General features: G+C 48.7%; 1 long non-coding RNA gene across 1 annotated transcript in view; it reads left to right on the forward strand.

Moving 5' to 3' along the window:
* Nucleotides 1-7,284: 7,284 nt before the first annotated feature.
* Nucleotides 7,285-20,666, forward strand: part of LOC144694562 (uncharacterized) — a 67,416-nt gene continuing 54,034 nt past the window's right edge. The window contains exon 1 of the long non-coding RNA XR_013579775.1: nt 7,285-7,394. This is a non-coding gene — a long non-coding RNA (uncharacterized LOC144694562). The remainder of the gene's footprint in view (nt 7,395-20,666) is intronic.

Consider the following 20,666-nt stretch of genomic DNA (forward strand, 5'->3'; position numbering starts at 1 on the left):
TCCTCAGGTGGGGTTGGCCAGGCTGCAATGGACTAATCAATGCTCCTAAGTCCTTTCAGGAGGAAACACCCCATAACAATGCAGAAAGGTTGCGGACTGGTGAAGGACCACCCCATCTTCTAATCCTGTCCAGATACGAGCTGGAGGCCCTGGAGCTGGAGAGGCGCCAGGCACCCAGGTCAACTGGCTGCGGCGAGGTTGGGGTGCCACAGGGAGGTAAGACTGCAGTGTACCGAGGTCAGGATGTCTGTAATAGCAACCATTCCACTGTTGTCTCTATATTGATGTGAGCCTCGGACATGGAATCCCCATTGATAATGGAACGATGAGGGCACCCTGACCCGGGTGCCAGGCATGCACAGTAACAGTGTAACTAATGACATGTCCTTGTTCTTTCTTTCAGGCTCACCAGGAGCCCGTCAGGGTCAGGAGCCTGAAGGCCCCCCGCTCACCCCAGAGGACAGCGACCATAGAAACGCAAGCCTCAGCTAGACAGGGACCAGCGCAGATACCAGCACCTCGATGGGCATTAGATTGTCTGATAGTATCTCGGTACATAACGGTGAGGACACTTCACACTCGCTTGAGGTGCAGGCAGAGACAGAGAGTACCCAGGGCGCCAGCAGTCGGAGGATTGCTGGGGACCGGGAAGATGCTCAGTCGATGGCTGATGATGGGCCTCTGGAGTCGTCCCTGGGGCAGCAAATCCTGGATGTCCAGCAGGGTGTGTGGGAGGATCTGGCGGAGATACATGAGGGTCATGTATCATGTGTCATGGTCTCCATTGTGGAGGAGTCCATGCGGAGCATGAGCAATGCAATGACCCTCATGGCCGAGTGCACTGCTTCCTCCATGGAGAGAGTGGTGACTCTCATGAAGAGACTCCTCCAGGAGCTGAATCAGGGGTTCCCGGGGATGCGCTCGGACCTGCAAGGCCTCACACAGGCAATGACTTCAGGTGGTCAGTGTCAGTGTGGGAGATGGATTGGGCACCCAGTATCCCAGCTCGGTGCCCGTCCATCAATGATGAACAGGGAGGTCCAAAGTGATCTCACGTTGGTGCTCGAGCTGCCTGTCGTCTCTGCGGGCTCCTCTCAGGGCACCCCGGATGATGGCAGCAGCTCCTCCACCCCTCTGCCAGTGACTGTTGCATCTGATGAGGCTGCGGCGACTGGGGTGATGCCAGCTGTGGCACTGGCTACTCCCTCCCAGGCGGGGCCAGCACAGGCTCCACGGGCCAGAGGATGCCCGCCAAGGTCATCGAGGCCAACAAGACAGCAGAGTGAGCAGGCTGTCTCCAATGCTGGTGCCAGCGAGGGGGGAGCACCTAGATATAGCACCCACAAGTGAAAATGTAAAGCACCTTAAACACAACACAGGCTTATCACGGGTGATTTTTTTTCCCCACTTTTAAGTTCTTTATCAGTAGGTGTGATGGAGAACACCTTTCCATTTAATTTGTTTTATGTATGCCAGGCACTACACCATTAAATGTGTTTGTGTTCAACAAGCCTCTGTGGGCTTCATTAGTTCTGCAGGTGCAGGGTAACCCATGATGTTATGAGTGACTTGTTTGTCATTGAACATTATTGAAATGGCACATAGTGCATGTTGTTCACCAAGCAAATGTTCCTGTCAGGTATCACGTATGGAGCCTGCAGCCCTGGCATGTGTTGGTGGTTCTTCTTTAGTCGGCTAGCTGAAGAAATATTGGATCAAAGCCTCCCGGGTGTCCCTGCCTCCCTGGAGGTTGCCCAGGTCAGCGTCTATCCCCTCAGCGTTTTCCTGACCGTGCTCGTCCTCGGACTCAATACTGGACTCAAAGTCTGCTGCCAAAACAGCTGCATCAAGATCTTCTTCCTCCATTGTGTCCCCCCCTTTCCAGCACCAGATTGTGGAGAGCGCAGCATGCAACCCCTATCAGTGACGCACGATCAGGGGGGGTATTACAGTACACCCCCTGAACGGTCCAGGCATCGGAAGCACATCTTGAGAAGACCGATGGTTCTCTCTGCCACAGCCCTTGTGGAGGTGTGGCTCCTATTGTACCGCTGCTCAGCTTCTGTTCTTGGATGGCGGAGAGGCGGCATGATCCACCTTTTGAGAGGATAGCCCTTGTCGCCCAGCAGCCATCCACCCAGCCAGGCTGCGGCACTAAAGAACCTTGGCACCTGGGAGTGTCTCAGGATGTAAGCGTCGTGGGAGCTGCCTGGGTACCTTGCACAGACTTGCAGAATCTGCATCCTGTGATCACACACTATCTGCACGTTCATGGAGTGGAAGCCCTTCCTGTTGATGAAGGCTCCCGGCTCACCCGCTGGCACCTTGATGGCCACATGTGTACAGTCTATAGCACCCTGGACGCGGGTGAACCCAGCAATGGCCGCGAAGCCTCTGGCTCGGTCTGCCTGGCTGGCCTCGTCCGTGCGGTAGTGAATGAAAGTCAATGCACGCCTGAACAGAGCATCTGTCATCAGCTTGACACAACTGTGGACAGCTGATTGGGAGACTCCACAAAGATCACCCACCAACCCCTGGAAGGAGCCGGAGGTATAGAAGTTGAGGGCCACTGTGACCTTCAGAGCCACTGACATGGGGTGTCCACCCCACACAGGCGGAGTTGATCTCAGGGCTGATCCTCTGACAGATGGAGGTCACTGTCTCCCTTGGGAGGCGGAGCCTCCTTCGGCATTGCACCTCAGACATATTGAGGTAGCTGCATCGCCGCCTGTAAACCCTGGCAGCAGGATAGTGGCATCTTCTGCGGCCCCTTCAACTTTGGACTACCTGCTGACCCTGCGCCCCTTGTGCCTGCGCCTCTCCTCCCACAGGTCCCTCCCCGGAGGCTGAATAGGGACACCTGGCCTCCTCCCCCTTCTGCCTCTCTCTCCCTCCTCAGAGGATGTGCCTCCAGCGGAGACCACAATCCCCATTCCCAGGGTAAGGGAAGGTCTGATACCCGGAAGGCCCCAAGCGGAATGACTCCTCCAGAGTCCTGAACTGAAGCCTCTTATTTCTGCCAAAGCAGCTCTGAAGCGAAATGAAGATGTCCTGTTCACACAAGCAAGCAGCAGCAAGTTATAACCTAAAGTACAAACAACTCACATTAGCGAGCCCAATCACCCCTCTTATCCCGCCCGTGGATGAGGTTTTTGAAAATGTGGCCTACCCGCCCGCCTGTTGCACCCGTGCGACGCTGTGAAAATCACACGGGCTGTGTAAAATCACAGACGTTTGGTGCCTCAAGGGCCTTAACTGGCTCGTTAATTAGTGGCTGATCTCTGCCCTCATAGCGCGCCCGCCTAGCGAAATATCGCGACGGTGCACAGTGACATCGCGACACAAGCCCGACGTCATCGCGCATCATTTTTACGTTCCAGTGTGTCGGGCGCCCGCCCGCATGCCGAATGTAAAAATTCTTCCCCAAGCAGTGCAGGGAGGCGCCAGCCAGTGAAGTATTCAACAGGCTGAGCTGAAGGGAGGTAAAAGTTACCACATCACGAATCGCATTGATGCTCATCTTACTGGACAGCCCTGGAAAAATGCCCGTGCAAGTCCCTTTAACAGGACACTGATGAACTTTAAATTCAGACATGCAAATGTGCAAGAAGTGTATAAAATATTAAAATTTAAATGCGGGTAGAGGCCCGGAGTGACTAATTCTTTTGAAAAGAGGCCCTTCAACTTAAAGAGCCGGAGAAGCACTGATTGAAATTCACTGATGTAATAAAAGAATCTGGTCTCATAACAGCAACCTGTCACTGCGCCAGTTATGGACACTGTAGTGACATACAGTAACCAGCAGGGATTAAAATCCCAAAGGTACCATAATGAAAAGAAAGAAGCCAGTGCTATATATGACATCAGGGGTATTTCTCAGAGGAGATGTTACTGTCACTGAACTAGTGTTCCAGAGGCCCAGGCTATTAACATGTCCCTGCTCATATGGCAGAGTCACATGAGGGGACATGTTTTATTACATTTTTCATATCTTTATTTTTTTTTTTAAAAACTCTTCACCTCCCTGAGGCAGCTCTGTGCCTGGGGAGATTCTCAAACCTTCGCACTCGCCCCGTTCAAACTCTGCCCCACCCCACCGCACAGGCAGCGCTGAGCGCTCACGTTTCACGCTGGGCAGGCATTAACCGGCCAGCCAGCGTGAAGTCACCTTCCGGCCTCGATTACGGGTGGTGGTCAGCTTCCCAATCGCCCCCGCCCGCCCCCACCAAGCCCGCAATGACAAGGACAAAATTCTGCCCTCTGTGTCTGTCTGTGTCTGTGTGTGTGTGTGTGTGTGTGTGTGAGATTTAATTGAATTAGAGGCAACTAGTCTGGGTGCTTTGATCTAAGAAGAGAGGTTAGATTTGAATTGTTAATTAGATAAACATGGGGAAGGTTAGAAACATAGGGTGTCAAGGGAATATTTGCATTTTGAAATAAACCGGATTGTATTTTTTTCAAAGGAGGGGCGAAATGTGTCACCTAGCCAGGTGAAGTTTAGAAATGGTGTGTTTATTTTTCCCAAAGATCACCGGTAAAACTTAGTGCTATGAGAGGGTTATATTATCAGGGAGGTAAAGTCCAAAGGCATAGTGAAACAATGGGTATTTGCATTCAAAGAGAAACATATGTAGAAAGAAGGAGCAAGGGCTGTGTGTAAGGGAAGGCATTTTTATGATCGTACAAGTGTGTGAAAAAGCCTTCAGCATCTAAGCCTCAAGCTGCTGTCTTCAAAGGACTGAAGTTAAAAAAAACTCACTTGGAAGTTGACTTGTTCAGGGTATCATGTTTCCTTGCCTGAGTCTTTTAAAATCTAGGGGCAGAATATTGCCGTCGGCGTGCGGGGGCAGGCCCGATGTGCCGACGCATAAAATGACGTACGATGGCATTGGGCGTGCATCCCGACGTCATCACGCATCATTTCAATACTTCGTTCGGCAGGCACGCGCGCCCACCGAACTGTCAATGGCCTATTAAGGCCAATTAAAAAGTCATCAAGCTTATTTAACAATGCTGTCCGTCCAACCTTGTCCGGACTTCACATTTTTCAGGAAACCTTAACCATGGGCGGGATGAGGTTTCCTAAAGCTTTTGTAAAGCAAGTAAATAAATTTTCTTAACTTCACAAACATGTCCAAGCTCATGTGACACTGTCACATGAGGGGACACGCTTAAATAAATTTTTACTTTATTTATGATAACCCATTCAATCTCCCTGAGGCAGCTCCATGCCTAGGCCCCGACTCTCCCTCCTTCCCCCCGCCCGCACAGGTAGCGCTGAGCGCTACTGGCCTCGCGTTACGCTGGGCGGGCCTTAATTGGCCCACCCGCGTAAAATGGCAGCGTGCAGCCGATCGTGGGCAGCGATGGGCTCCACGCCCACCCACCAAAGGAAACTTTCTCCCCTCTGTGTCTTACTGTTGCCTTAACGAAAGTGTAACTGGGAGTTAGATTGATTAGGGGATTTAGAAGTTATCAAAGTAGCAATTTGTAGATCTATGTATGTACTTAAAGTCATTTCTTCTACTAATAAATGTTAAATCTAGTCTTATAAAAACATATAAAACTTGTTGGTCTTATTACTACTGAATTCAGGACACGCATCTCTAAATTTATACAAACTGTAAAATAAGTTGTGGCCGTTGTTTCAAATTTCCCTTTGGGATTTGAACAACTCAGCATTTACCATTGGCTGCGCCATAACATCAGGATACTATATGTTTTATTAACTGCTCTCTGCACCTGTCCTACCACCTTCTATCATCTATGTATATATACACAAAGGTCTTTCTGCTCTTGCACTCCCTTCAAAATTTCACCCTTTATTTTATATTGTCTCTCCATGTTCTTCCTACCAAAATGAATCACCCCACACTTCTCCACATTGAACTTCATCTGCCACCCATCTGCCCATCAATCGTTAGGTTGGACGGGCAGCAAAACAATTTGATTTAATTGGTTACTTAATGGCCTTGACAGGCCTTTTAATCCACCAACTTGTCTGCATCCTTTTGAAGTTCCACACCGTCCTCCTGGCCGTTTACAACACTCCCACGCTTTGTATCATCCACAGGCTTTGAAATTGTCCCCTGCACACCAAGATCTAGATCATTAATATATATACCAGGAAAAGCAAGGGTCCCAATACCGACCCCCTGGGGAACTCCACTACAAGCCTTCCTACAGCCTGAAAAATATCCGTTGACCATTACTCTCTGCTTTCTATTTTTCAGCCAATTCTGTATCCGAAGGGGAAAAAAAAAACTGCTTTTCGTTTCTGTGGAACCCTGACCAACATTCCTCTCTCAATAAATGCTGCCAGAATCAGACTAATTCATCTGTGTGTGGGGTCTTGCTGTGTGCAACTTAGCCTGACATGTTTGCGACATACCAATTGTGACAACACTGCAAAAGCAATTCATTGGTTATGAGATGTTTTGAAATGTCCCTAAGGATATGGTGCTATATAAATACTATCTGTTTCTTTCATACCAATTGTCTAACTGGGGGAGCAGGAAGTGCATAACTATTTGATTCAACTCACGATCCACTCAACTAAGGGTTATTTAATAAGTGTAGAAAGTCGCTTTTAAAAATGCTACTTTACACCTAAGCACTCAACTTTGACACCACAGCTACATTTCATAAAGACAATAATTAGAAACTCAATGCTCTCCCGGAATTTTTTTGGTTGGTTAACCCTAGAGTTTAAAGTACAACAGTCCAAAAATAAATCAATAGGTAACGCTCAGGTTTTAAAACTGTTCATCCCGGTGTGTTTAAACAAACCAGTCTGCCGTGCCAAATGAGCTGCTCTCTGCTCCTAGTCAATGCTGTAACTTGATATTCAGTTCATGCCTGTCCAACACGTGGGTGAATGGGCAGAGGTGGAGACACTCCAAAATGCAGAAATAAAAAAGCAGTATGTACCTTAGAAACAGAGTCACGAAAGAAAATCTTTGCACTTTACCAATATCTTTCAAGTCATGTCATAGCCTGAGTTACTTGGACGTGTTGTCACTGTCGTTATGTAGTCAAATCAGTAGCTAATGTGCACAAGGTGAGGTCCCACAAACACCAATGAGAGAAGACCAGTACATGTGGACCTTCGGAGCCCCCCGCCCAGTTTCGCTCAGATTGTAGACTCTGGTTGGGGGTTGCTAACCATCAGCTGAGGGGGATCACCAGACGAAAACATTCCTTCTTTTACAGATGCTTCCAAAAATCATTCGGGTTTTTCTGGTTTTTTTTGGGCATGAGCCAGAGGACTTCACAGCCAGCAACCACTACTCTGTGGCCTGAAGCAGTGGTTGAATCTCCGCTCTCAAAGCTGGGCACAGAGCCAGCCGGGGACACACCAAGATCATGACAAGGAGCTGAATTTGGAAATGCAGGTGAGGTCCTGTAGTTTCTTTCTAACATTCGGCCCTGATCAGCTGCCCTTGTGTTGATTGTTCCACGCCTGAGCAGGCAAAGGAGGAAGGAAAATTAATCCCGTGAGGGGTGTTCTTGAGAGACCAAATTTTAAAAAAGGAGAAAGAAGTTTAAGGAATGCTGTGTTTTGGTAGCATTTTCAACCAAGAGTTAACGTGCATTTTTCCTTTCACAAGGGAACACCCCAGACTTAATTGTTATCAGCGGGGAAACGTATCTAATTATGAGCAGGGAGAGCAGCACCATTCCTGCATTTGTCTTATTAAGTTTCCTTAACACGTGCCTGAGAACAGGCCACACGGTCCTCCTCTTAAAAAGGCAGGACTATACACTAACAGTACGGATTCGAACATTATATTATTCCACTGCGTTCATGGAAGTTCTAACCCTTGACTGGAATAGTTTAAACAAGAAACCTCACACTTTACGCCAATCCAAAGTAAGATACAAGAAAGTTAGTGGGGACATGATCCTTGTCTCTGAGGTGCTGCAAAGCATGGTTTCTGCAAAATTGAAGAAGGTTATTTAACTTGGATTGAAGTGGAGTACAAAGAAAGATTTGCATTTATATAGTGCCTTTCACAGTGACAGAACGATGTCCCAAAGCGTTTTTTGAGCCAATGAAGTAGCTTTGAAGGGTAATGCAGGAAAAAACACATTTATAAATGCAGAGAAACAAATTTATCAGGGCTCCAGAATCAATTTATGGGGTGCAGTAGCATTCCAGTTATGTCACTGGGATAGTATTGAGAGGTCCACACTGGGGCAGAAGGTCCAAACTGGGGCAGAAGTTTTCGCTCGGGCGGGTGGGCGCGAGCCGGACCCGCTCGGGCATGAGAATGACGCGCATTGACGTCGGCCGAGGATCCCAATGTCAACACGCAGTCACGCAATAGTTCGGTCAGCAGGCACACTGCCAGTTCCAGCAGAGCGCCAGCCGACAATTAAAAGGCCTGTTAAGGCCATTGAATAACCAATTAAATCAAATTTTTCACTGCCCATCGAACCTAACGGAAAAGGCCAAGCAGCTTTTGCATTTTTTTTGGAAACCTTATCCGCGGGCGGGAAATAAAAATATTCTTTCCCAACTTCTGACCTGCCACCCGTCAGGTAATGACCATCTCCAACACAAGAGAATCCAACCATCGCCCCCTGGTATTCAATGGCATTACCATCATTGAATCCCCCACTATCAACATCCTGGGGATTATCATTGACCAGAAACTGAACTGGACTAGTCATATAAATACTGTGGCTTCACGAGCAGGTCAGAGACTAGGAATCGTGCGACGAGTAATCCACCTCCTGACTCCCCAAAGTCTGTCCACCATCTACAAGGCACAGGTCAGGAGTGTGGTGGAATACGCTCCCCATGCCTGGATGAGTGCAGCTCTCACAACACTCAAGAAACTTGGCACCATCCAGGACAAAGCAGCCCGCTTGATTGGCGCCACATCCACAAACAGTCACTCTCTCCACTATCGATACACAACAGCAGCAGTGTGTACCATCTACAAGGTGCACTGCAGGAATTCACCAAGTCTCTTTCCACATCACCTTCCAAACCATGGCCACTATCATCTAGAAGGACAAAGGCAGCAGACAGATGGGAACACCACCACCAGGTGGAAGTTCCCCTCCAAGCCACTCACCATCCAGACTTAGAAATATATCACCGTTCCTTCACTGTCGCTGGGTCAAAATCCTGGAACCCCCTTCCTAAACCACTGTGGGTGTACCTACACCACATGGACAGCAGTTCAAGAAGGCAGCTTACCACCAGCTTCTCAAGGGCAACTAGGGATGGGCAATAAATGCTGGCCCAGCCAGCGAAGCCCACATCCCATGAATGAATAAAAAAAAATCTGCCACTGAACCTCTATTGACTTATCCCTTAACCTCATTTGCCAGTTCATTTTAGCTGGCTCCACATTCATACCCTCATAATTGCCCTCATTTAAGTTTAAAATATTAGTCTTGGACATACTCATTTTCCCCCTCAAAATGAATGCAAAATTTAATCATATTATGATCGCTGCTACCTAGGGGTGCCTTCACAATGAGGTTATCAATTAATCCTATCTCGTTGCTCAATATCAGGTCTGGTATAGCTTGCTCTCTGGTTAGCTCCAGAACGTGTTGTTCTAAGAAACTATCTGAAAATATTCTATGAACTCTTCATCCACACAACCTCTGCCCATCTGATTTTTCCAGTCTATATGTAGATTAAAATCCCCCATGATTATTGCTGTATCTTCCGGATAAGCTCCCATTATCTCTTCTTTTGTACTCTGTCCTACTGTTTAGTTACAATCAGGGGGCCCACACACCACTCCTACAAGTGACTTCTTGCCTTTATCATTCCTCATCTCAACCCAAACCGCTTCTATATCCTGGTTTCCTGAATTTAGGTTATCCCTCATATGATGCTCATACCGTCATTAATTAACATAGCCACCCCTCCTCCTTTTCCTAACTTCCTGCCCTCCCTAAATGTCATGTACCCTTCAATATTCAGGTCCCAATCTATGTAACCCTGTGTCCTTGTCTCTGTAATGCCTATCAGATCATACTTATTCCTATTTGCACTATGAGTTCATCTATTTTGTTTCGAATGCCACATGTGTTTAGATACAGAACTTTTAGTTTTGTCCTTTTATTATTTTTGTAGTGTTTAGCCTTATCTGCTGACTCACTCTTAGATTTGTACTCTCTGTCCATTCCTGATATGGACTGTTTATCGTTTACCATATTAATACCTTTCTCTCTTGCCTTGTCTCTACTCTTTGGTTTGCCACATTTTCCCAGATTTGATCCCTTGCCCCCATTATTCAGTTTAAAACCATCTCTACTTCCCCAGTTATGCAGCTCATGGTTCAGGTGTAGACCATCCCAACAGCACAGGTTCCACTTTCCCCAATACTGGTGCCAGTGTCCTGCAAACTAGAACCCACTTCCCCCACACCAGGCTTTGAGCCACACATTCATCTCTCTAATCTTATTTGTCCTATACCAATTTGCACGTGGCTCAGGTAATAATCCAAAAACTATTTCCTTTGAGGTTCTGCTTCTTAATTTGGTGCCGAGCTCCTCATACTGACTCTGCAGAGCCTCCTTCCTCATTCTGCCTATGTCATTGGTACCTACATGGACCATGACCACTGCATCCTCCCCCTCCCACTGCAAGTTCCTCTCCAGACGTGAGCAGATGTCCTGAACCCTGGCACCGGGCAGGCAACAAAGCCGTCTGGACTCTCACTCTTTCTACAGAGAACAGTGTCAATCCCCCTCCCTATACTGTCCCCTACCACCACTACATTCCTTTTTGCTCCCCCCATTTGAAAGGCCTCCTGTACCACGGTGCCATGGCGAGTTTGCTCATCCACACTACAGCCTCTGCTCTCATCCAGACAAGCTGAGAGAACCTCAAACCTGCTGGACAATTGCAGAGACTCACACTCCAGCACTCCTGCCCTCTGGGTCCCCTTGCCTGCCTCACTCACAGTCACACCCTCCTGTCCCTGACCACTGACCAAATCAGAAGACCCTATCCTAAGTGGTATGACTGCCTCCTGTTATAAAGCACCCAGGTAACTTTCCCCTACCCTGATGTGTCAGTGTCTGCAGCTCAGCCTCCAGTTCAATGGCTCTGAGCCACGGTTCCTAAAGCCGCAAACACTTACTGCAGACGTGTTTGCCCTGGACCACAATGTTATCCAGGAGCTCCCACATGCTGCAGCCTCGACACATCACCTGTCCTGCCATCCTTACGGTGTTTTAAATAATTACTTAATAATATTAATCACTTATTTTTGTTGCTTTCTTATATATTTGATTAGCTTTACCACCAATTTGTGTACTATTTTAAGCCTTAGGGATGGAATAGAACTTACCCACTTACCAGATACTCACCAAAGAGCTAGCTCCTTTCCCAGTAGTAGAGCAAGAACCAATCTCAATGGGGTGAGAAAGTTAGGAAAAGGAAACAAACACCTCCTTCACCAAACTCCAAGTCTTTACTCAGTTAGCTCAGCTGCACTCCGTTTGCCAAGGCTGCACTAAGGGACCCTGAATTTATCATAAACTGAACGGGGGCTACAGTGACCGTTCAACTGGTTAGCTAATGAACTGCTCAGCTCCTACAGCTGTGAGTGAGCTCACCCTGTCTAAACTACAAGAAAGAAGGAAATTAACCTTCTGACACAGTTCTGAACAATTCTCCCAATCACTATTCTCACTTTTTTTCATTCATTCACAGGATTTGAGGGTAACTGGCTGGGCCAGCATTTACTGTCCATCGATATACAAATGAAAGGTTTGTTAGGCCATGTCAGAGGTAGGTTAAGAGTCAGCCATATTGCTGTTAGTCATCTAAAGGCCAGACCCAGTGAGGATGGCAGATTTCCTTCCCTAAGGAACATTAGTGAGCCAGATAGGTTATTGTGATAATCCGTTAGTTTCATGGTCACCATCACTAACGCTAATAAATGTCCCAACTGCTGTGGTCAGATTTAAACTCACGGGCAGAATTTTGCCCTTGGCAGGGGTGCTCGGTGGGGGAGTGGTCGGGAAGCAGACTGCCGCCCGCGATCGGCACCACACCGCGATTTCATGCTGGGTGGGCCAATTAAGGCCCACCCGGCGTGAAAATCGAGCAGCAGTGCCGAGCGCTGCCTGTGGCGAGAGTGGGGTGGAGTGCGAGATGGTTGAGTGTGAACTTTGCGCATGCGCACGAGTGAGTGCTTCCTAACCTCCCTGAGGCACGGAGCTGCCTCAGTGAGATGAAGAGATGTATATAAAAAAATTTTTTTAAAATAAAAATGTAATGAAACATGTCTGTCACATGAGCAAGGGGCATGTAAATAATGAAAAATTTAAGTTTTTAGTTTATTTATTTTATTTTTATTTGCAGCAAAGAATGACAAAAAGATTAACAAGGAGGGAAATCCTAGAGTACAAGAGGAAGCTGGCTAGTAATATGAATCACAAAAGGTTAGTATGCAGGTACAGCAGGTAATTAGGAAAGCTAATAGAATGCTATCATTTAGTGTGAGGGGAATTGAATACAAATGCAGGGAGGTTATGCTTCAGTTGTACAGGGCACTGGTGAGAATACGTCTGGAGCATTGTGTACTGTAATAGTCTCCTTATTTAGGCAAAGATGTAAATGCATTATAAGCAGTTCAGAGAACGTTTACTAGACTAATATCAGGAAAGGGTGGGTTGTTTTATGAGGAAAGGTTACAAGGTTAGGCTTGTATCCAGTGGAATTTAGAAGACTAAGAGGTGACTTGATTGAAACCTTTAAGATCCTGAGGGGTCTTGACAGGGTGGATATGAAGAGGATGTTTCCTCTTGTGGGAGAATCTAGAACTAGGGTTCACTGTTTAAAAATAAAGGGTTGCTCATTTAAGACAGAGATGATATTTTATGAATAAAGTATATTTTTGCAAAAAAAAAGAGAATTTTATTCTCTCAGAGGGTTGGAACTCTCTTCCTCAAAAGGCAATGGAAGCAGAGTCTTTGAATATTTTTAAGGCAAAGCTAGGCAGATGCTTGATCAACAAGGGGGTGAAAGGTTATCCGGGATAGGCAGGAATGTGGGGTTGAGATTACAATCAGATCAGTCATGATCTTATCGAAAGGCGGAGCAGGCTTGATGGGCTGAATGGCCTTCTCCTGTCCCTATGTTCCTAGTGTAACTGGCATGTGGAGACTGTGAATGAAATACTTCAATGTTCATTTAAAAAGCCATTTGCCATGTTTAAGCATGTGAACCACACAGAATTTTACCCCAAAATGTGTTGTAAAAGTCAGTGACACTTGAGAGAACAAAATGCACAATAGGAATTTACATTTCATGTAACTGGTGAGTCAGAGTCAGGAGAATGCCATTGCCAATGTGCACCATTGCATGACAGCCTTGACTCTGGCCTCTGTGTCAAACGGTGTGGGCTCATCCCACTCCATGGATTTGAGCATTAAAATCTATACAGGGATTGGAGTGCTTTGCTGTTGAATATTCTGTACTTTGGGGGCAGAATTTTCTGCCTGTCGGATGGGCCGTGTGGGAGCGGGTGCGGGCGAGCGCAGACCTGATCACCGCCCGCGATCGGGTCCGCGCCGCCATCTTACGCGGGCGGGCCAATTAAGGCCCGCCCAGCATGAAACGCGGCTCCCGAGGACAGCGGGAGTGGGCGGGGGGCAGCGGGGCTGCAGTGACCATCGGGTCCAATGGCGATCCGGCCGCCTGTTTTAAAAAGCTCCTGCAGCCTTTCACAGGCTGTGAATCCCGGCCAGTGGAAGGGCTCCCCAGGGCGCTGCTGGTGAGCAGGCCTGGCAGGAGGAGAGGACAGGGGGGCTCTGTGCCCCTCATTTCTCAGACGATTGCCTTGCTGCCCTCCTCGAGGAGGTGGCAGCCCGGCTGGAGGTCCTCGTACCCCAGGACGGGAGGAGGAAGCCCCCCCCCCTCACATGACGAAACGTGTCTGGGAGGAGGTGGCGGAGGTGGTGAGCTCCCGTGATATGGTGCAATGCACCTGGATCCACTGTCGCAAGCACTTCAATGGTTGCGCTCGGGAAGGGTGGATACCCATTGTTGGCATTGGTCACTTAACCCAGCAGGTAGGCTTTTACCCCTGGCACCTCCTCCCCCCACCCTCCCGCTGCAAGTCGGAGTGTAGTGACTGGATTGAATCATTGATGGCATGTGTCCTTCGCTGAGTGGGCCAGCAGATATTGCCCATGCCGATGTCACCCTGAGAGGGTGGGGAAGAGATGGGTTCTGCACCCGTAGCATGTGGAACACTGAGACCCACATTGCTGTTTTGGGGGCAACCTGGAGGAGCTGCACCTGGGCGCAGAGCTGGAACTCCAGGGCATGTCCAAGTCAGGGTGAGGAGATGCTGGGAGAGGAGCTTCAAGGTGGCATTGGCACCTATCGATCTGCTGCCTTCTGCGCTCCACGTGCTTCCATGCTATGGAAGGTTAGACCTTGTGGCGCCAAATGTGATGTAGGCAGCATTTGGCCAAGGGGGTGGGGTGAGGGGTACAGGCCTAGCATCTTTGCGTGAGTGTTCGGCAGCAGTGGGGTGAGGAGGCACTGGAACCTTGCAATGTCCAACTCTGGTTGGGGTGGGCCATCCGAGAAGCGAATCCAGGTACAATTAGCAATAATCAATGCTCTTCTCTTCTTTTCAGGAGGAGAATGCACATAATGCCACCGAGTGGGTGAGGGCTGGCCCAGGTGGCAATTCTCAGCCTCTCCGAGCAGGAGGCTCTAGATCTGGAGAGGTGCCATGCGCCCAGGTCCACCGGTGTCGGTGAGGCTGGGGTGCCATGGGCAGGTATGTTTGCCCAGCAGTGAGGTCACCATGTGTGTCCCAGCAGCCATGACACTGCTAAATGTTCAGTGATTGAAGTTTGCAACATGGCTTGACCATTGCTTATGGAAGGATGAGCGTATAATGATCAGGGGGACAGGGATGCACTTTGACATTGTCTCCACGTTAACTGATCCAATGTCCTTGTTCTTCCTTTCAGCATCAGCGGAGCATGGCCAGGAGGAGGAGCAGCAGAGGCCCCCTCTCACACCTGAGGGCCCTGAAGTCTCGGACTCACCAGAGTCACACCATCTTTGCCAGGCAGGCACCAGCACAGATACTAGCACCTCGGTGGGAATTGGAACATCGGCTAATATGCTGGGGCACAGTGGTGAGGGCACTTCACAGTCGCTGGAGGAGCTGGCAGAGACAGAGAGTACCCATGGTGCCAGCAGTCGGAGGACTGCAGGGGACCAGGCACATGCTCAGTCGGTGCCTGATGATGTGCCTCTGGAGTCGTCCGCGATGCAGCAAACGCAGGAAATGCGGCCGGGTGTGCGGGAGCATCTGGTGGAGATACATGAGGCTATGCTTGGCTTGGTGTCCGTGGTGGAGGAGTCTACCCAGACTATCACTGAAGCAATGAGCCTCATGTCCGAGCACCATGCGTCCTCCATGCAGAGAGTGGCGACTCTCATGGAGAGACTCCTCCAGCAGACCCATCAGGGCTTCCTGGGGATACGCTCGGACCAGCAAGCCCTCACATCGGCATTGACCTCAGCTGGTCACTGCCAGTGTGGGAGATGGTCAGGGCACCAAGTTTCCCAGCTCGGTGCCCATCCATCCACGGTGAGAAGGGAGGTCTGATGCGACATCATTTCGACGCAGCAGCTGCCTGGCGTCTCTGCGGGCTCCTCTCAGGGCGCTCCAGATGTGGGCGGCAGCTCCTCCGCCCCTCTCCCAGTGACCGCTACATCTGGTGAAGCTGCGACGACTGGGGAGATGCCTGATGTGGAACTGGCAGCTCCCTCCCAGTTGGGGCCAGCACAGGCTCCACGGGCCAGAGGACACCCGCCAAGGTCACCGAGGCCAACAGGACAGCAGAGTCAGCAGGCTGGCTCAGATACCACTCCCTGCGAGGGGTCAGCACCAAGATGTAACACCTGAAAATATAAACATAAGGCACCTTAGGCACATCACGGGTTTCTCACTGGTGCTTTTGTGTTGGCCCGAGATGAAGCCTTTATGAGTTGGTGTGATTTTTAACACCTTTGTCATTTTGTTTTCTTAAGTTCCTTTTGTTATAATATTAAATTCAGACATGTGACCATGGCTGAGGGTGCCTCTTCTCTTCTGCAGGTGGATGATTTCCAAAAATGTTATGAATGATTTGTGGGACATTCAGCTTTATTAACAAGGACCATAGTTAATGTTCCTATTCAGGCAGATTTTCCACTCAGGTATCGAGTATGGAGCATACAGCCCAGGCTTGTCCTGGTGGTCCATATGTGGGGTGCTAGCTGAAGGTTCATTGGATTAAAGCCTCCCGGGTGTCCCTACCTCCCTGGAGTATGCCCAGGTCAGCATCTACCCACCTCAGCATTTCCCTGTGTGTGCTCATCCTCGGACTCATTGCTGGGCTCGTGTGCAGCCGGAGCAACTGCGTCAATGTCTTCATCATCCACTGCATCCCCCCTTTCCAGCGCAAGACTGTGGAGAGCGCAACATGCAACCACTCTCAGCGACACATGATCTGGGGGGTACCGGAGTGCGTCCCCTGAGCGGTCCAGGCATCAGAAGTGCATCTTGAGGAGGCCGATGGCTCTTTCCACGACAGCCCTTGTCACCCAGCAGCCAACCATCCAGCCAGGCTGGAGCACTGAAGAGCCCCGGCACCTGGGAGTGTCTGAGGATGTAGGTGTCGTGGGAGCTGCCTGGGTACCTTGCACAGACTTGCAGAATCAGCATCCTGTGATCACACACTTTCTGCACGTTCATGGAGTGGAATCCCTTCCTGTTGACAAAGGCACCGGCCTCACCTGCTGGCACCTTGATGGCCACATGTGTACAGTCTATAGCACCCTGGACACGGGGGAAGCCAGCAATGGCCGCAAAGCCTCTGGCTCACTCTGTCTGGCTTGCCTGGTCCCAATGGAAGTGGATGAAGGTCAATGCGCGGCTGAACAGAGTGTCTGTAACCTGCTTGACACAAGTGTGGACAGCTGATTGGGAGACACCACAAAGATCACCACCGAGCCCTGGAAGGAGCCAGAGGCATAGAAGTGAAGGGCAACTGTGAGCTTCAGAGCCGCTGGCATGGGGTGTCCACCCACACAGTTAGCGGAGATCTCAGGCCCAATCATCTGACAGATATAGTTGACTGTCTCCCTTGAGAGATGGAACCTCCTTCGGCACTGCACCTCAGTCATATTGAGGTAGCTGCTTCTCTGCCTGTAAACCCTGGTAGCAGGATAGTGACGTCTTCTGCGGCCCCTTCCGTCTTGGTCTACCTCTTGGCCCTGCGCCCCTTGTGCCTGCGCCTGGCCTCCCAAAGGTGGCTCCCCCGGAGGCTGCATGTGCCTCCTGGCCTCCTCCCCATTCTAGCCCTCCCTTCCTCCTCAGGGAGGTGCCTCCAGTGGACAGTTCAACTCCCATTCCCAGGGCTTCCTGAAACCTGCAGGCAAAAAAAAAAGGTTCTTCACCGCAGAATTCTTGTGAGCCCAGGTTGTGATCTTTGCAGTGTCTCTCAATCAGCTGTCCACACTGGTGTCAAGCAGGTTACAGAGGTTCTGATCAGGCGTGCATTGACCTTCATCCACTACCACTGGGACCAGACCAGCCAGACACAGTGAGGGGGTTTTGAATGGGGTTTTGTTACTGATGGCAGCTTTTCAGCTCATGAGACGATGGTTTTTGCCATGGTGGTTAACTGCGTTCAGCATTGCCTGGTGTGACTCAGGAGCCCCACTCTTGTCTGGCAATCTCTGCCACATTTGCTGCAGAGGAAGACAGTGGGCTGAGAAGGTGCACGATCCACGGGCCTCTGTTTTCTCTGCTCCCTCTCTTGGCCAACTGAGCTTTTTATTTCTGCTTCCCTCTTCCAATGCCCCTCCAAACAATCAGCCTCCAGAGGCCGTCAGCGACTGTCTCCCCGTTGTCAGTGTCAACGCCTGCCATCTTCAAACCTAGCTCACAGGTGTCCATGCAGTGGAGGTATGGATCCCCAGGAGATCATGACCCAGTGGTCAATTTACCGTACAGTAGGTCCTTGGGTTTACAGTTGTCATCCATCCATCCTGTTAGCACAGACATCTTTGGTTTAGCAGTGAGTCTATGCTGATGGAATTAGTAGGGCCTCTGAGTTGGTGACCATGTCTTGCCATGAGGTGCCAAGGATACATCTGAGACAGCAAATGTGAAAACTGTCCAGCCTTTTCTCCTGCGTATCATATGTTGTCCAGGTCTCAGCACTGTAGAGGAGTGGGCTGAGGATACCGGCTTAACAGACTCACAGTTTGGCGTGTGGGGGTGTGTGTGTGTGGGTGTGTGTAAGATGTTTGTTAGGCAAGGGCAGTAAGGGATATGGAACCAAGCTGTGTAAATAGTGTTAAGATACAGATCAGCCATGATCTAATTGAATGCTACAACAGCTTTGAGGGGCAGAATAACCTCCTTCTGTTCCTGTGTTCCTAAACATTGCACTAATGTTAGAACAATAATAATTTCACTTTTACCCAATAAATGGACAACAGCTGAACTACATAAAGTGCTAAAAACCAAGAAGAAGAAACCATACCAAAGTCTTTGGATAATCAATGAAGTGAAGCCAAAACAGCAAGGTCTAAGCAGAAGATTGCAACATTCTCAAACACCACAAACGGCCATGAATATTTTTAAAACAATAACACTTCAAAGTTATTTTCAACTTCAAAGCTTTGAAGAGTTGAAATTTGGCACAATCTTAATTACTTAGCAATCTGCTAAGTAATTTGTGAGTTTTGTTTTTAACAAAATATTCAAGTTACAACTCACAACCAAGCAAAGGAAACATAACTCTGAGGAAGGGTCACACAGACTCAAAACGTTAATTCTTTCTCACCACAGATGCTGTCAGACCTGCTGAGTTTTTCCAGCATTTTTTGTTTTTGTTTCTGAGATTTCCAGCATCCGCAGTATTTTGCCTTTCACATAACACGGCCTGGACAGTGCGCCATTATCATTAATTAAGGCCCAAGGACGCACATTTATTTCAACAAGTATTCACATTTTGCCAGAGTTTTAAAATTCACACTTAAAACAAGCTTGAAATGACTGAATTAAAAGACGGGTTGAATACTGGGTGGCTGCAGTGACAGTAAGGATGTACCATACACGAACTCCACAAGCTTGTTTTCTTGTAAACAAGCATTTAATTTAAATGCAACTTGTCAATTTCCTTTCGTATTTTCAAGAGATTCCCACAATTCCTGTAACACCTCTCCATTCTTCAATAGTCACCAGAGTAGATGGACCGTTACATTCTCCGTTAAATTGATCCCCCGTAACAGTAGCATCATTGGAAATGCACATTTCAAACTGATCAAATACACAACAGCAGGCAGGTTCAAATTAGACATTCCAGATAAACTGTTGGGTGAGTCTTGTCCTCCAAGGGGAACAATCAGAAATCTTGTCCAACCTATTTGTAGAGCAAGTAAAGCCGGTCTTCATTTATGCAGCTCCAGGTCCCAAATCCAGATGTCCTAAAGCGCTTTACGGTTAATGAGATACTTTTGAAGTGTAGCCACTGTTCTAATGTAGGAAACGTAGCAGTCAATTTGCACCCAGCAAGCTCTTGCAAACAACAATGTGATAAAGACCAGATAATTTGTTTTTTTTTAGTGGTGTTTCTTGCGGGGTAAATATTGGCTGGGATATAGTGGATGAAGGGGACCTGATGGATGTACCATACTTAGATTTCCAGAAGGCATGTGATAAAGTGCCACTTCAGAGGTTACTACATAAAATAAAAGCACATGGTATAGGGGGTAACATATTGGCATAGATAGAAGATTGGCTGGCTAACAATTAGCAGAGAGTAGGCATAAATGGGTCTTTTTCAGGTTGGCAAGATGTAAGGAGTGGTGGTGCCACAGGGATCAGTTCTGGGACCTCAAGGCCTGAATTTTTCCCTAGCCAAGCGGGCTCGGCGGGAGTGGGCGGGGCTGTCGGGGAGCCGACTGCCGACCGTCGCCCGCAATCGGCTCCGCACAACAATTTCGCGCGGGCGAGCCAATTAAGGCCCAACCTGCGTGGATCACGAGCGGTAGCGCTGAGCGCTAGCTGTGCAGGCGGGGGAGGAGGGAGAGCGGGCCTGGAGCGCATGTGCGCGAAAGAGCGTCTCAATCTCTCTGAGGCACGGAGCTGCTTCAGGGAGATTGAAGCGCCTTTTAAAAAAAGAAGACATTAAAAATTTAATGAAACACGTCCCCTCGTGTGACTGTGTCACATAAGAGGGGACATGTTTTTAATGCCAAAAGAAAGCTTTTATTTAATTTGTATTAGCTTTAGGAAACCTCACCCCTCATCTAAATGGTGAGAGATTGCAGAAATCGGAGATGCAGAGGGATCTGGGTGTCCTAGTACATGAATCACAAAAGGCTAGTATGCAGGTACGGCAGGTAATTAGGAAAGCGAATGGAATGTTATCATTTATTGTGAGGGGAATTGATTACAAAAGTAGGGAGGTTATGCTTCAGTTATACAGCGCACTAGTGAGATGACATCTGGAGTACTGTGTACTGTATTGGTCACCTTATTTAAAGAAGGTTGTAAATGCATTGGAAGCAGCTCAGAAAAAGTTTACCAGACTAATACCTGGAATGGGTGGGTTATCTTATGAGGAAAGGTTGGACAGGCTAGGCTTGTATC

Source organism: Cetorhinus maximus, chromosome 20 (genome assembly GCF_964194155.1).
Source record: "Cetorhinus maximus chromosome 20, sCetMax3.hap1.1, whole genome shotgun sequence".
Classification (NCBI taxonomy): domain Eukaryota; kingdom Metazoa; phylum Chordata; class Chondrichthyes; order Lamniformes; family Cetorhinidae; genus Cetorhinus; species Cetorhinus maximus.